A 17,396-nucleotide genomic window follows, 5' to 3' on the forward strand; every position below is an offset into this window, starting at 1 on the left:
GCCCAATCCTCGGGCAGTCAGACATCTCTCTCACAATCCAGGACTGCTGGCTCCCAACTGCTCACCTGCCTGCCTTCCTGATTGCCCCAACCACTTCTGCCTGCCTTCCTGATTGCCCCTAACCGCTTCTGCCTGCCAGCCTGATTGATGCCTAACTGTTACCCTGCCAGCCTGTTTGCCCCTAACTGCCCTCCCCTGCATGCCTAGTCATCCCTAACTGCTCTCCCCTGCAGGCCTGGGTCCCCCCCAACTGCCCTTCCCTGTAGGCCCGGTTGCCCCCAACTTCCCTCCTCTGCCGGCCTGGTCACCCCTAACTGCCCTCCCCTGCAGGCTTGATTGCCCCAACTGCCCTCCATTGCAGACCTGGTCCTTCCCAAATGCCCTCCCCTGCTGGCCATTTTGTGGTGGCAATCTTGTGTCCACATGGGGGCAGCCATCTTCTGTGTTGGAGTGATGGTCAATTTTCATATTACTCTTTTATTAGATAGGATAGAGGCCTGGTGCACGGGTGGGGGTCAGCTGGTTTGCCCTGAAGGGTGTCCCGGATCAGGGTAGGGGTTCCCTTGGGGCGTGGGGCAGCCTGGGTGAGGGGCCTGTGATGGTTTGCAGGCCAGCCATGCCCCCCAGCAACCCAAGCAGAGGCCCTGGTATCTGGGATTTATTTATCTTCTATAATTGAAACTTTGTAGCCTTGAGCAGAGCCAAGCCTCCTACTTGCTCCGTGGCCACAGCCATTTTTGTTGGGATTTATTTATTTTCTATAATTGAAACTTCGTAGCCTTGAGTGGAGGCCAAGGCAGGCCAGGGTGTACGGAAAGCTTGGCTTCCTCCACTGCCCGGGAAACCCAAGCCTCCTGCTTGCTCCATGGCTGCAGCCATCTTGGTTGGGTTAATTTGCATACTCGCTCCTGATTGACTGGTGGGTGTGGCTTGTGGGTGTAGGGGAGTGATGGTTAATTTGCATATTACTCGTTTATTAGATAGGCTTAGAGGCCTGGTGCACGACATTCATGCACGAGGGGGGGGTCCCTCAGCCCGGCCTGCACCCTCTTCAATCCAGAACCCCTCGGGGGATGTCCAACTGCCTCTCATAATCCTGGACCGCTGGCTCCTAACCGATCACCTGCCTACCTGCATGATCGCCCCTAACCCCTCTGCCTGCCTGCCTGATCACCCCTAACTGCTCTCCTACCAGCCTGATGACCCCTAACCACCTCTGCCTCACCCTGCACCTGGGACCCAGGATTCCCTTCCTCTGGCCAGCCACAGGCACCCGGGACCCAGGCTTCCCTCCCTGGTGGGGTTGAGGGGACTGGGTGCTGCTATCTTGTGGCTATGGGCACTGCCATCTTTGATGGCGTGGCAATCAATTAGCATATTCCCTCCTTATTGGCTGTGGGTGCCACCATCTTTGTGAGGGCATGACAGTCAATTAGCATATTCCCTCTTTATTAGATAGAATTGGATTTATAAAAGGCCTCTACCAGTCAAGTCATTGCATGGGACTGAGTCATGGAATTACAAGCATGAAAACCAATCAGCCATGTGCAAAGAGGGGAGGAGCTTCCCAGGTAGGGACCAGATTCAATGTGTCTACTTAGAGAGGGCTCAGTGCTGAGAGAACCAGGCCCCTGCCCCCATCCCTACCCCTGCCCTCCCTTCTCTGGGCCTGTGCTCAGCCACGAAGGCTGCGGGCTGGCTCACCCTTTCTTCTCCGGGCCTGCACTCGGCTGCGGAGGCTGCAGGCTGGCTCTCCAATCCCTGTCCATGTCCGCTCCGGCTCCAGGAGGCCTGCCCAAGCCACAGCATGGAGGCTCGGGCTGGTCTCCCGTTTCTGTCTGTGTCTGCTTCGGCTCTGGGGAGCCTGCCCAAGCTGCAGCGCGGCAGCTTGTGCTGGACCCCCAGTCTCTGTCTCCATCTTCACTCTGGGCCTCACCTGCATGCACAACCTCCTCCTGTCCGGTCATGACTGTTATGGCATCCCAGCCTAGTTTGCATATTACCTCTCTCTCTCTCTCTCTCTCTCTCTCTCTCTCTATATATATATATATATATATATATATATATATATATATATATATCGTTATATTAAAGTGAGCTTTGTAAATGGAATGGATGCTACCAATTGCATAAGAGTGAGAATGAGCCATTTTAGCATATTTTCTCTAATTTATGAAGCAATATTGTTTATGTGTAACTGTGTGGTGGCCACATAGTAGGGCTCAATAAACATTTCCTGAATTAAATTAAATGTAATGTGGTATTTTATACTTTTCTGTATTTTTCAAATGTTCTCTGACCTCCTCTTGACTGATTTCTTGGAAAAAGAATGGCTGGGCCTTCTCCTCTGTCAGCTCAGGGAGATGAACATGATTCAAGGCATCTCTTACCAGCTCCCACAGCTCCACTCTTCCAGCCCAAAGGACATGAGGAGCAAAAAGAGTATTGACCTTCCAGTGAATGGGAGATGGCTTCTCAGAGTCTTTCATTGACCATGGTTGGTCTCTGACTCATCAGCACCCGAAAGTTGTTCTGAAGGTGGGAATCTATATATATAAAAGGCTAATATGCAAAGTGTCCACTCAGGAGTTTGACCAGGAGACTGGGAGTTCGATCGATAGCTATGACATGCACTGACCACCAGGGGGTGGTGTGGAATGAAGGAAGGCCCCAGCCAGGAGCCGGAAAATGGGTAAGGGAGGCCCTAGCTGGCAGCCAGTAGCCAGCAGCCAGGGAAGGGAGGCCCCTGCGTGCAGCCAGAAGGCCCCAATTGGCCCTGATCGCCAGCCAGGCCTAGGGACCCTACCCGTGCACAAATTTCATGCATTGGGACTCTAGGGTAAGAATATCAGCCACACAAAGGCTGGCCATGACTTTCAGGCTTCCAGACAGGCGTTACGCTGAATATGGCTCTATTTGGGGACAAATATAAATTTGAAAATCTGTTGGTTTATCTTTGTAGGATCATAAGCAACAATCTGGGTCCAATTTTCCAGGACCTTTAAGCCAAAAGAGTATAAAGCATAAAAAACTCTTAGTAACTAATATGTTCCAGGATCAAAGACGACGCCTCGGGCTCAGACTACTGTGACAGATTATGAATATTTGCAGTTCAGTAGTTAAATTGATCACCACAAGGTGGCATGGTGGCACAAAGGAAGAAGGTATTGAAGGTGCCTGTGGGTGGGGAGTGATGGGGAGGTGGCCAAGCTTGAACTATGTCTTCCAGGAAAGGCTGCAGATGTCTTGAGAGAGCCTTTAACAAAAAGGAACGAGCAGCACTGTGTAGGCTGGCTGCTGCTGCAGTCAGGTCTCTGCCGAGAGGCATCTACCATGTTGCGTTTACACTGGGCCTTGGTCCAGCAGCCTCAGAAACCCAATCCCTCAGTTTTGGGGGTTCCTCAGATCTAGATGTGGCACCAGTCCACCCTGACCTGGCTCACAGGAAACTGTCTGACATCAGAATGCTAACTATTGGCAGATTTAAATACAAATGCCAAGCCACCTGAGTGATTGCCACGGCCTCAGTAGTACATTCTCCCAAAAGGCAAACTATAAGCCAAGTCTAATGACCAGGAAGTTGCTCAGTGATCTTGCAATCAGCCTGTAAGGCCAACTTTACAAAATAACAGTGATAGCAGGAGCTCCCAGCAGGCCCACGCTGGGCCAGGCCCTGGGGAAAGCTCTTCACCTGCATTCTATCTTCTAAAGACACTGACATCACTTCTTCACGCCGAGCATCTTGAGAACCTGGGATCCATGTGTCGTTTCTGGTGTAATATCCCTAGTTCACAGCATCATGGTGAGAACAATAAAGATGCTGTTGAATGAAAGGAGTACGTGGATCTGCTCCTGAGTGGAAATGAAAAGAGGACACGCAGACTGTCTTCCGCTGTAAAGAGCATCACGTCCCCCCTCCAACTGTGCTCCCTAACGTGGTTTCTCTTGTAAGGTGGCTATTCTTTTTTCTATGGACCCTAAAGCACTAGTGTATATGTAACACTTTTCAAAAGCTATAGAGACCCCCAGCTCATCAACACACCAGAGGGGAAGCACATTCCATGCTATTCCTCCTACTAATTATTGCAACAGCTACAACAAACTGCATGAAACTTGCAGTGCTACAGAAGACGGAGAGGTGAGGAAGCCTGGAGACCAGGAATGAGCTCTGATGACTTCCCTAAGTTTTGGTATTTTAATTTCCTTACATAACCTGGCCTTGGGCTCTTGATCGGCCTACAACCCAGACGTGCCCACAGACACAGACCAAGACCTTGCTCTTTCTAGCCAGTGTCAGGAAAAGAGTGACCAAGCAGGACAGAAGCATTGTCACCTCGCCGGTCCCACTCCAGGCAACACTACGAAACAGCCATGCACTCAGTGGCCTCCTTCCTCCTGGAGAGCTCTGGTCTGGAGCCCTTTGCACTGTGAGGACCAAGTAGGCCTCCCCTCCCCCATAGAGACTGCAGGCCAGGCCTGCTCTGCAGAAACTTGGCCGGGGAGGGGAGACATCTCCTCTCCTCCTCCTCAAGCACTGCAGCTGCACAGACATGGACAGAGCCCTGCTTGCAGTGCCAGGAGGCAGCCTCCTGCCTTGGTTTGCAGCCGTTGTGCAGGGGCAGGAGCACTGGCTTCCATCCTTGTCTGCAATAAGGCAGTGCACCTCTCCCCTTCCCTCCTGCACTGCATTCCACCCCACCCTGCAGTAGTAAGGCAGTTACTCCTCTGTCCCAACTAGGAGTGAGGGGAAAAGTGGAGGGGAGGAAACAGAAATGGAATTTCTAAGCATGTGTATGAAATCCTGGGCAGGCCTCAGCAACCCATGTATGAAATGGACCAGCAGGGACACAGCAAAAGACCTCCGAACTAAACGCTGCTCTGGAACACCATTTGGGTCTCAGACTGGCCTCCAGGTTGCACAGAAGTTGAGGCTCAACCTTATGATGGGAACAGACAAAAAAATAAGTCTAAGAAATACTGCTGTTCCTGAGCAAAGAACCAGGAAAGGGACAGCCTAACAAGAGAGAAACCTTTGAGACTATAACCAACCTACTCCAGACAAACACCATGGAGAAGCCTGGGCCCCACCTCTCAGCTCTGTCAGCAAAGCCGGGTGGGGCGCTTAGACTCCATGCTCACCTGGCTGTAAATGAGGCACCAGCTTGGGGGAAAGCAATAATGAGTGGTAAGGAAGCATTCAGAACTCTCAAACACTGTGGAAAGCCAAAAGGAAGGGGAGATGTAAACTGGTACAACCTACACTTTGGAAAACTATCTGGTACCACATGGCCAAGGTGATGTGCATATACTCTAGACCAGCCGTGGGCAAACTACGGCCCACGGGCCGGATCCGGTTGTTCTATCCGGTTCTCTTGCTCTCCCCTCCGCTCCTTTACTCTGAATTTATATTAGTTCACACAAACACTCCATCCATGCTTTTGTTCCGGCCCTCTGGTCCAGTTTAAGAACCCATTGTGGCCCTCGAGTCAAAAAGTTTGCCCACCCCTGCTAGACTCTAGAGGCTAGGGGACATAAGTAGAATTTTTTAAGTGTTGTTTACTGGCCTTGGCCAGGGGTTTCAGTTGGTTGGAGTGTCGTCCATACACCAAACGGTTGTGGGTTTGATTCCTAGTCAGGGCACATACCTAGGTTGCAGGTTTGATCCCTGGTCAGGGTGTGTATAGGAAGCAACTAATCAATGTTTCTCTCTCACATCGTTTCTCTCTCCCTTCCTTTCTGTCTAAAAATCAATAAACATATCCTCTTTAAAAATAACTAATTAATCCTATATAATAAAGAGCTAATATGCAAATGGTCATCACGCCTTCAAGCCCTCATGCTCTCACACCCTCATGCCCTCATGCCTCCAGAACTGCTAAGAAACTCCACACTGGGTAGAGAAGAATGGGGACCAGCCAGGCTGCAGCCCTGGAGCGGGACAAACCACCCGCCCTGCAGTCCTGGGTGCCAGTGGCTGGGGCTGCGGCCCGGGAGAGGGACAAGCAGCCCAACCTGTGGTCCTGGGCGCCTGCGGCTGTGGCTCAAGTGAAGCTGAGCGTCCACGGTCCCCTGCGGCTGCCACCGGCCTGGGTGAAGCTGGCCAGGGTCCTGGGTTCCTGCGGCCAGCCAGAGGGTGGGAAGTCCCGGTCGTGGGTGCCTGCAACTGGCTTGAGAAGGGAATCCTGGGTCCCGGGTGCAGGGCGAGGCAGAGGTGGTTAGGGGTGATCAGGCCAGCAGGGGAGCAGTTAGGGGTGATCAGGCCAGTAGGGGAGCAGTTAGGGGTGATTAGGCAGGCAGAGGTGGTTAGGGGTAATCAGCCAGGCAGGCAGAGGGGTTAGGAGTGATCAGGCAGGCAGGTAGGCGAGGGGTTAGGAGCCTGCAGTCCCGGATTGTGAGAGGCAGTCAGACATCCCCCGAGGGGTCCCGGATGGGAGAAGGTACAGGCTGGACTGAGGGACCCCCTTCCTGTGGGATCTCTTAACATGATGGGCGCCAGATGTGGGAACCCCTTTCACGTCCCGCGTGGTTCAGGGTTCCGGTTCAGGGTTCAGGTTCTGGAGAAGGCCGCACACAAATGAAAAGAGACTTGGAAAAGAGTTAATTTGGAGATATTGGGGGGCCAGGCGGGAGCCCACCTCTAGTGGGAAGACTACCACTAGGCTCTGGCCTTGCTATCCCTTTTATTGAGGCTATGGTATACACCCATTACCCTTAAGCAGCTTTGGGAAACACCCATAGCCCTTAAGCAGGTAATAAGCGGATTATCATATCAGTAAGGATTTACATGATTACAAGATGGGGAAGTTGCCTCAATTACCATTGTCTCAATTAGATAGGGAGTGGTTGGCTCTGACCTTTCAGAGCTTCAAGGTTGACCAGCCTTCCAAGGTTCCTTGTCCACACCTTTCTAATTAGTGAGACAATGATTGGTTTCCGGCACCTTCCCCCCCCCCCCCCCCCCCCCCCCCCCCCCGTGCATGATTTCGTGCACCGGGCTTCTAGTATTAAATAAAAGCATTGTTTACTAGAAGAAACAACACAAAAAACCTAGTGGCTAGTAAAAGAGTAAAGGTTTTGGTATCATACAATGGAATACCATGCATCAGAGAATAAGGAAACAACAGCTATCTGACACAGATCAATCTAAAAATAGCACAGTGTTGAGCAAAAAAGTCAAGTCAGAGAAGAACATATGATATGGTGTCATTTATATAAAAATTTAAAATGAGAAAAACTAAACAATTCACTTTGTAGTGACCCCTACATAATTGCAAAACAACGAGTAATGAAAACAAGGGACTGATTTATTGCAAGAGTCAGGACGGTGTCTATCTGAGGGAGGCAGGGAAATGAGGGTACAATCAGGAAAGACTCCCAGGAGACAAACTATACTGGCAGCCCCTACACCTTAATCTGGGTGGAGCTTATATGAATGTTCATGTATTATTCTTCAAACTATGTGTATGTATTTAAACCTCATAATTTAAATTTGTAAAATTTAAATGATTATGTGTGTAAATTTTACAACTGATAAAAGACCCAGCCAACATAGTATACATTTAATATAATGAGTCCTTACAAAACCTTTGAGATTTGGCAAAGCTACCCACATGTCAATTTCAAAACTACCTTCTTTTTAAAAGAGCTGAACTCTTTTAAAACTATCTACCTGTACTCGTTGCAGGTTCACCATCTGTGCCGGGTTCCCAGTGCCAATCCGTCCAAGGCGGTGAGTCTTAGACTTCCAACTTAGGGCCAACTTACATTGGAGACTTCGTTTTCAACTCTTAGAACACCTTCTGCCAAATCCTACAGACAAGTAACGAATATTAAATATCAAACTGAAGCAACATTGCCAAGTCATTGCTGAGGAGGCAGCCCCACAAAGGCACCAAAGGCTGCTTCTGACTCCCCCGAACCACTCCTGTGTACAGCACCAGGTTTCCACTGCTTTCTGGGACCAGCATGGTGTCTATATTCTAAAAAAGGACACACATTTTATTTTAAAGTCTGCAAATTATGACACATAATGATTTTCAAGTTCTCAAGAAAAGTGCCTGTGTTTATCTCCACTGGCGCAGTGTCTTTTGCCTATATGTTGGTGATGGAGACACAGATGAGCTGGTTCTTATCATTACTCTCTTGAATCTTTACACAGCTAAAGATTAAATTACAAAAAAACAAAGTACTGACTCATGCAATAACCAGTACTGATCTCAAGGGTATTATGCTGACTGCAAAAAGCCCACCTCAAAAGGTTTCATACTGTAGCTCCACAGCCTTTTTGGAGGTTGGGGGAAGGAGAATCAAAATAAATTGAATTAATATCAATGGACTTTTTTCTTTTCCTTCCATATTATGCTAGTCACCTACTGCTAAAGTAATACAGACTTGAATTCTAACCCTTCAAGGGTTCAAGGGGCTCAGACATCTCATAACATGTCTCTCTCTCTCTCTCAAACTAGGTTCTACTTCCTCACTCATTTTAAAACCATGCCACTAATGCCCCCAAATTTCTTCCTGTAGTGGTGTGGAAGACCAGAAACCTGTAACAGGGATCTGCAATATATTCAACTTACCAACAAGGTCTTTAAAGACAGGGGTTTTTATTTTATATGTGAGGACCAACACAGAGAAGCGCCATCAGCACTGTATTCTCATCTCTCCTTCCCCTCCAACCCGCCCCTCTAAGAGCATGCATTTGCCTGCTGTGTCACAGCTCACCCCCTGCCTCTGTGTGTGATAAACACAACCTCCTATCTCCTCAGCCTACTCTACCCTTCCTCAGTCCCTCTCCCCTGTATTTCCAATGCTTTCCCAGCTTGGGTGTGCTCCTTAAAACATACTCTCTCAAGATAAAGGTCTCAAAATATAACGGTGGGCTGGCTATTATTGTTAAATCTTTATTGTTGGAAGTATTACATGTATCCCCTTTTTTCTCCCATTGACCCCTTATAGCCTGCCCCTGCCCCACACCCCAGGCCTCCACCACCCTATTGTCTGTGTCCATGGGTTATGCATACAAGTTCTTTGGCTGATCTCTTCCCACCCACCCATCCACTCCCGCCCTCTCTGACATTCCACAGTCTGTTCCTTGCTCTGTGTCTCTGCATCTATTTGAACGGACTATTAGACGACATGAAGGATGCATTGAAAATTGGCAGGTGTGACAATGGTGTTATGGTTAGGTGAGGAACTGCCCTCACTTTTTAGAGACACACTGAGGTATTTGGTCATTAAGACGCATTTTCTTTAAGTAGGTCAGCATACACAAACTCGCCCTTGACCCAGACCTCAGTCTGGCTAGTTGTGTATCCTCACGGCCATTCAAAGGCAGACTCCTTAACACAGCCTCTACGTCCATGTTCACTTCCTCAGCCCCATTTACTTCCTCCCCCGACTCCTCTTCACCACCTGCTCCCCACGTGTTCTATCCAAGGTCCCTGTGCAACCCGTCAGAAGGGAGGGGATCCACGCTCCGAGCTCAGGCCTCAGGACTCCAGAAGGAGGCTGACTTCCCTGTAAGCCTCATCCACATGGAAGCGGAGATTGGAAAACAGTTTTAGAAACTACGACATCCATTCTTAGTTGAGACGGAGGAAAATGGAGTTGGTCGCACATTGCTGACGGGGGTGTGAATTCCCTCCTATAAAAGTCTGGCAGAATATATTTAAAAGTACACATGCTTTCCCCACATGTTTTGAGACAATCTAGTGAATAAGCACAAATAATATAAGGAGATTTACTGTACAGTTATCTGGAAGGCAACACCCTGGAAACCAGTTCCATAGTCATCAATAGGAAATTAGATGAAGAACTATGGTATGTATGCTATGAAATATTATGTACCTCTTAAAAATAAAGAGATGTGTGTGTGTGTGTGCGCGCGCATTGAACTGGAAGGATGGCCATGATATGTTATTAAGTAGAAAAAAGTAGTAAGTGGAAAGAGCAAGTTACCGAGTATGTGTAAAATAGACTCCCATGTTTCACTTACAGAAAAAAAAACTGCTATATAAATATATAAATGTACACATGCACACACATGTATGAAAGAAGAAACACATATATATTTATGTAAAAATCTGGAATAATACCCACACACAAAAACTATTAACATTGGTGAGTATGAGGAGAAGGATTATAGAGAGGACAGGGAAAATTAACTGTTTCTATACTAGTATCTTCTTGTTTAGTTTGATTTTTTTGCAGTGAGAAGCCTCTGTTTGATGTGCACAAGGAATGAGGAGAAGGTCAGAGTGTCTGGAGCCCCCTGAGCAAGGAAAGGTGGGGTGAGATGAGGTCAGAGAGAGGGCTGGATACCGCGGAGCTATATGTGCCAGGGAGGAGTGTGGCTCTGGTTGTGAAGTACGTGGACAAGGAGGTAACTCCCAGAGGACTGCCAGGACGGAAGTTACATTATGAGGCAGGTGCCAGGGACACAGCCCCCAACACTGAGGGCCCCAGTCTAGTGGTGGGGACATCTGAGAAATCACTTTGGTGTGGTGCTGACAGAGGTCTAGGGCACCACCCCTTGTCTCCTGAGGGACATCTCCATCGCTTGCCTGCCACAACCTTGAGCCAGCACCATGGCAAAGATGTCCTTCCATTGCAAATTACTAGAACATAAACCCTCCCTCAGTCCTCTGACCTGGCATTTCTCACATGGTGCAATGACTTACAGTTTCAAACTATGAATACAAGATTTTATTAAAGAGCAGATCTTTCTTCCACCTTCATACCACAGTCAACTATTTCTCTAGCCTTCTGAAATCCAGTAGTTGTTCCAGGCAAAGACCAAAGAGCCAGACGGTGGGACAAGTTGGTCACCCCACATGTCCACTTACTATGTGCTAGACACCCTGAGAAAGTACAGGGAGAAAGTGAAATATAACCTTTTTCCTTGAAGACATTACCGGAATGGCAGTGGTATTGTTGATGCTCAGGTGCCTTTGTCTTCTCATCTCTGTGTATATGACCGTCTCTCACCACCCACAGGCAGCCATCTGCATGGCAAGGAAGGGGGTGCTTTTCTTTCGCCTGGGCAAGAGGAATGTGTGTGATTGGGACTCTTACAGCAGAAAAGAAGAAACACATTTGGAATTCAGCTTTTGACTACCAGAACAGAATTTCCAAGACCGTATTTTGGAAGTCATACTTTATTATTAAGATATAAAGTAGATATTCCCTAGGTGCCAATTAACGTGTGAAAAGCTAGACCCGCCTGACTTGAAGTGAGAACATGTCTCTGCACTCACCGCCACGTCAGTGGACCAGGCTTTCTGAGAGGAGACACACTGAGGCTCTGCGTTTCCAGGGCTGCAGCCCTTCGGCCAGCAGGGGACGCCACCCCGCCCCTCTCTGCTCCCTGCTCTCCACCAGGAAGTCCCGCCCCTGCCGGAAGTTAGAGTGGGTGCATTTGGAAGATGGTGGCTTTCCAGTGCTCATGACCTCAGGAAGCACGAGGCAGGCATGGCCTGTGGGCGGAGGGCTGCAGGCGGGGGGCAGGGCCCTGAAGCTGCTAAGCCCACGGTGAGGAGTCCACTGGGACCTCTGCGGAGGACAGCTCATTGCAGGTAGTCCCTTAACTTCCCCAGAAGGTGGCCAGGGCAGGGCAGGGCAGAGGGCAGGCCGGGCTCTGCGGGCACCTGCTGCTTAGGGAGCTGGCCTTCTGAAGTCAGGGTGTTATTTCATCCTCACCACGGCCAGTCCCGCTCCTCCCTGCACAGTGTGACGGAGCCCGGGTGCTTTCCTACTGCCCCGTGAGGGTCCAGACTTTCCTAGTGTCTCCCACCACCTCCCCCTCCTGTGTGAGACCGGGATCCTCCACAACCAGATGTTTCCGGCTGGGACAGAATTTCAGGGAGATGTAATTAAAGCCATAGACCTGACCCCCTACAGCAGGCCAGGCATTCACTGGACGTGAACACAAGAAGTTAATGGTCCACTTCTCACTTAACCTTCACTCATGCCATGAAGGACACCACATATGACTGGTTCCAGGGAAGCCATTGTGGTGCTTCAGCTAATGGCATCCCCTGAATCCTGTGCCCCAGCCATGAGCTCTCCCGATGCTGCGCCCATTAAACTCCAGTTCTGTGGGGGTAGGAAGGTCCTCACGGAATTGAGAGTGGGTCACAAAGCCCTTGGGGTCAGTCACTGAATTGCTCTTGAGTCACTTAAGACTAAAATCAGGTCTCTGCAGATTTGTGTTAAAATCCCATCAAATGAATATATGTGATTAAGTAACTTCAGTGACATGAACGGTATTGCTGTTTTTAAATGCTATGTTAAGTTATATTTTATTTTGAAGACATCAAATAAATTTCAAATTTGATGTAATTAAAAAATTTCATTCGTGCGTTCAAAACATCCAACCTGAGTGGCTTTTAAGCATGAGTTTTTCTTGATATCTAAAGAATTCTAGCCCTAGCCGGTTTGGCTCAGTGGATAGAGCGTCAGCCTGCGGACTAAAGGGTCCCAGGTTCAATTCCGGTCAAGGGCATGTACCTTGGTTGCAGGCACATCCCCAGTAGGGAGTGTGCAGGAGGCAGCCGATCGATGTTTCTCTCTCATCGATGTTTCTAACTCTCTATCCCTCTCCCTTCCTCTCTGTAAGAAATCAATAAAAATATATTAAAAAAAAAAAGAATTCTAATTTCTCTTTTTTAAGTTATATTTGAACATAATATAGTGGCTCTTCAGGTTTATCTTTAGTGAGGGGGCTCAAATGGGGAGTTTACAGGTTAAATTTATTTATTAACTAAAGAATATTCCAAGTCTATAGGAGCTGGCCTCTGTGAAGTCATCATACCATCCTACCCACCTGGGCCTTTCTCGGGAGTCTTCTAGCATTTAGTTTTTACACTGTGGCAGTGACACGTGTATATTACAGTCTAACCTGTTGAGCTCACCTGCACCCACAATTTAACTAGCCCCCACTAACCTGCTCTCCCCCCAGTTTCTTTCTTCCGGCTTTTGTTCCCCAATGTTTAAATCTTTCTCATCCAGTGTCTGAGTGGTTGGTCACACCTGCCAGTTGTCTGGCACAGCTGTGTTCCTCCAGGTCTAGGTCTCACTTCCTGACTGGACCGTTAGCATCCATCCAAGCCATCGTACTTCTGCCTCCCCCTCCTCCAGTCTCAGCCTGCATTTCAGAGTGAGTGCTGTTAGATATGCATCGTTGTGCAGCGTTACAGACAGAGATGCGTTTGAACACTTCTAACAGTGCTGTTTTTCCAGGGAACCAGATGGCTGCTGGCCAAAGCACAGCACCTTGTAGAAGATGAGGGGGTGTACTTATAGGGGAGGTTTGAGTGCTATGGCAGATTGCTCTGTGCTTCATTCACCAGTCCGTGCTGTTGTCTGTCAATGCTGTACACTCAGACTGGTTTTCAAAGATTATGCCCTGAGGTAGTGTACACCTTATCACATGTATATCTATGAGTTAATCCTTTATAATAAAGAGGTAATATGTAAATTGGCCGTCACTCCGCCACAAAGATAGGAGTGCCCAGAGCGGAGGCGGGGTTTCCATAACACAAGATGGCTGTACCCACAGCTGAGGCGAAGTTCCCATAATGAGCCTTAATGAGCAATCAGCAGGGACCTGAGGCCTCGCCGCCCATCCCCCGCCCCCATGGGGCTTGACAGGGGACCTCAGTACGCGCCCCCCCCACCCTGGAACCAGGTTGGGGGACCTCAGGACATGCCCCCTGCCTTGGCGCAAGGCCAGGGCACCTCAGGTTGTGCCCCATTCCTGGCAGGGCTTGACGGGGAACCTCAAGGTGTGCCCCCTGCCCTGGTGCTGGGCTGGGAGAACTCAGGCTTCTCCCCCTGCCCTGGTGCCAGGCCAGAGGTCCTGAGGCTCCACCCCCCCACCCGGCAGGGCTTTATAGGGGAACTCAGGCCCTGCCCCCTGCCTGGCAGGGCTTGACATGGGATTTCAGGCCTTATCCCCAACCTGGTGGGGTTTGACGGGGGACCTCAAGGCGTAACCTTCACCCTGGCCCGGGCTGGGGGACCTCAGGCCATGCCCCCCACCCCAGCGTTGGGCTAGGGGACCTGAGGCTGCACCCACCCCCAGGGGGGATTGACAAGGGTGGGACCGGATGGGTCTGGATCCAGCCCAGTGCGGGGGGGACTGGCTGGGCCTCGCGTGATTTTGAGGCACACGTGGGTGGGCGGGAACTTGACTCTGGGTCCCGTGGTGCACCCCAGACTCTGACAGGAGGAAGATTTTCGTATACATTTTACTAATTTTCTTTCATCTCTGACACTTCTATTATAGAGAAAGGGCAAATAGCAATATTAAAATATTTCCTCTAATTAATCTCCTTTTAATGTGCACAAATTTCGTGCACTCGACCACTAGTTTTAATATATTTTTGTTGACTTCAGAGAGAAAGGGAGAGGGAGAGGGAGAGAGATATAAACATCAGTGATGAGGAAGAATAACTGATGGGTTGCCTCCTGCATGCCCCCTATTGGGAATCGAGCCAGAAACCCTGGGCATGTGCCCTGACTAGAATTGACCTGTGCCCTCCTGGTTCATAGCTCATTGTTCAACCACTGAGCAACACTGGCCGGACTTATGCATTAATTTTTAAAGTACTGACTCTTTCAACATAAACATCTAATTGTGTTGAAAAGAAGGATCCCTGAGAGGAACTTCCTGGCACGATTGTCAAGTGTTTGCTCACAAGGTTCATTGTTCCTGTGCTGGGATCTCCCCAGTCACAAAGCTGACTGGCAGCCATATTTGAGTTTCCATCAGCGTGGCCCTCACTGTTTTCTCCACCCTGGTGATTCCCTGAGACCCCACCCCATCCAATTTGCATCCCTACCCAAGCAGTTTGTAGCCAATTTTCCATATGAGTGGCCTATCCTGGCTCAGGCTTCAGACTTTGTTCTCAAACAAGCAGCAGCTGGCATCAAACCTATCAATAAAAGGCCCAAGACTCTGCACTAGCACCAGCCCATTTTGCTTCACAGCTGGGTCTTGCCTGGGCACTTCCCAGCTCAAAACAAGTAGCAGCCATCTGCAGATCTCTCTAGCTCCTGCCAGGTGGTCCCAGGCAGTGGCTGACTTTGCACCTCCTGGAGGCCCCAAAGCCAATGAATCTGGTGGACAGTTTCAGATCATAACAGATTACAACTCTGCACATCCACAAGCAGCACACTCAAGGAGCTGACTCAGTGAGCACCAAAGCCCCATTGAAACAAGTCCTGTTCCATAGGGGTGTCTCCTGCACAGAAGCTCTTCCATTTTGGATGCAGCTGGTCCTCACAACCCATCAGCCTGGAAATCAATTCCTCCCAGTGATGCCAACAGCAGTCAAGGCTCAACTACAACAAGACTGTGCACACAGCCCACACAGGAGCATGCCTAGAGTGCCCTGTTAGGTGACTGGGGAGGCGGAGCCACTAGGCCAGCCATGGGCAAACTACGGCCCGAAGGCCGGATCCGGCCCATTTGGCTGTTCTATCCGGCCCACGGAGCCGAAAGAGCAGAGGGTTCTCTTGCTCTCCCCTCCGCTCCTTTACTTTGAATTTATATTAGTTCACACAAACACTCCATCCATGCTTTTGTTCCGGCCCTCCGGTCCAGTTTAAGAACCCATTGTGGCCCTCGAGTCAAAAAGTTTGCCCACCCCTGCACTAGGCCCTACAGGACACCTAATACACAAGTTCTCTCTACCAATTCCAGGAGACATAGTAGCTCTACCTAATACGTAGAAATAAACACAGGGAAGCTGCCAAAATGCAGAGACAAAGAAACATGTCACAAATGAAAGAAATGGAAGTAAGCAAACTACTGGAGACAGAGTTCAAAACAAAGGTTCTAAGATTCCTCAAGGAACTTTTTCTTTTTTTTAATTCAATAAATCTTTATTGTTCAGATTATTACAATTGTTTCTCCTTTTTCCCCCATAGCTCCCCTCCACCTGGTTCCCACCCCACCCTCTGCCCTTACCTCCCTCGCACTGTCCTCATCCATAGGTGGACGATTTTTGTCCAGACTCTTCCCATAGCCCCCACATCCCTCCCCCCTTGAGAATTACCAATCCACTCCCATTCTTTGCCCCTGATTCTATTATATTCACCACTTCATTCTGTTCCTCAGATTTTTAATTCACTTGATTTTTAGATTCACTTGTTGATAGATATGTATTCGTTGTTCATAATTTTTATCTTTACTTTTTTCTTCTTCTTCCTCTTCTTAAAGAATACCTTTTAGCATTTCATATAATACTGGTTTGGTGGTGATGAACTCCTTTAGCTTTTTCTTATCTGTGAAGCTCTCTATCTCACCTTCAATTCTGAATGATAACTTTGCTGGGTAGAGTAATCTTGGTTGTAGGTTCTTGCCATTCATCACTTTGAATATTTCTTGCCACTCCCGTCTGGCCTGCATAGTTTCTGTTGAGAAATCAGCTGACAGTCCTATGGGTGCTCCCTTGTAGGTAATTAACTGTTTTTCTCTTGCTGCTTTTAATATTCTCTCTTTGTCTTTTGCCCTTGGCATTTTAATTATGATGTGGCTTGGTGTGGTCCTCTTTGGATTCCTTTTGTTTGGGGTTCTGTGTGCTTCCTGGACTTGTAGGTCTATTCCTTTCACCAGGTGGAGGGAAGTTTTCAGTCATTAAGTCTGCAAATAGGTTTTCATTATCTTGCTCTCTCTCTTCTTCTGGCACCCCCATTATTCTGATGTTGGTACGCTTGAAGTTGTCCCAGAGGCTTCTTACACTATTTTCAAATTTTTCAATTCTTTTTTCTTTTTGCTTTTCCGGTAGAGTGTTTTTTCCTTCTTTGTATTTCAAATCTTTGACTTGATTCTTGCGTTTCTCTAGTCTGCTGTTGGGTCTCTGTATAATATTTTTTATTTTCAGTCAGTGTATGTTTAATTTGTAGTTGGTCCTTTTTCATATCCTCGAGGGTCTCGTTAAATTTATCGGCCTTTTCTAGGAAATTCTTGAAAAACATTATAATCGTGGTTTTGAACTCTATATCCAGTCGTTTGCTTTCCTCCATTTCTTTCATTTGTGATCTGTTTCTTTGTCTCCACATTTTCTCTGCTTCCCTGAGTTGGTAGGGTGGCTTTGTGTGCTAGGTGTCCTATATAGGGTGCAGGTCAGCTACTGTCTGATGCCACCCAGCAGGAGCTACAGCGAGAACTACAGATTTCCCCTCTTTGCTTGGGGTTTGGAGGTTTTGGAGCTGTCTGACCAGAGCTACAGTTTGTTAGGTTAAGCTGTGATAGGGCAGGCCATTTATATGCAAAAGCGGCTGTGTGGAGCTTGGGTGGGTTTGTAGATTGTGCGGGGCGGGGTCTCAGGGAGTCACTAGGCTAGGGCGTGGCAAACAGCGATGGCTGCCATTCAGCCATCTCTGCG

The sequence above is a fragment of the Plecotus auritus genome (assembly GCF_963455305.1).
Source record: "Plecotus auritus genome assembly, chromosome: 8".
NCBI classification, from domain to species: Eukaryota; Metazoa; Chordata; class Mammalia; order Chiroptera; family Vespertilionidae; genus Plecotus; species Plecotus auritus.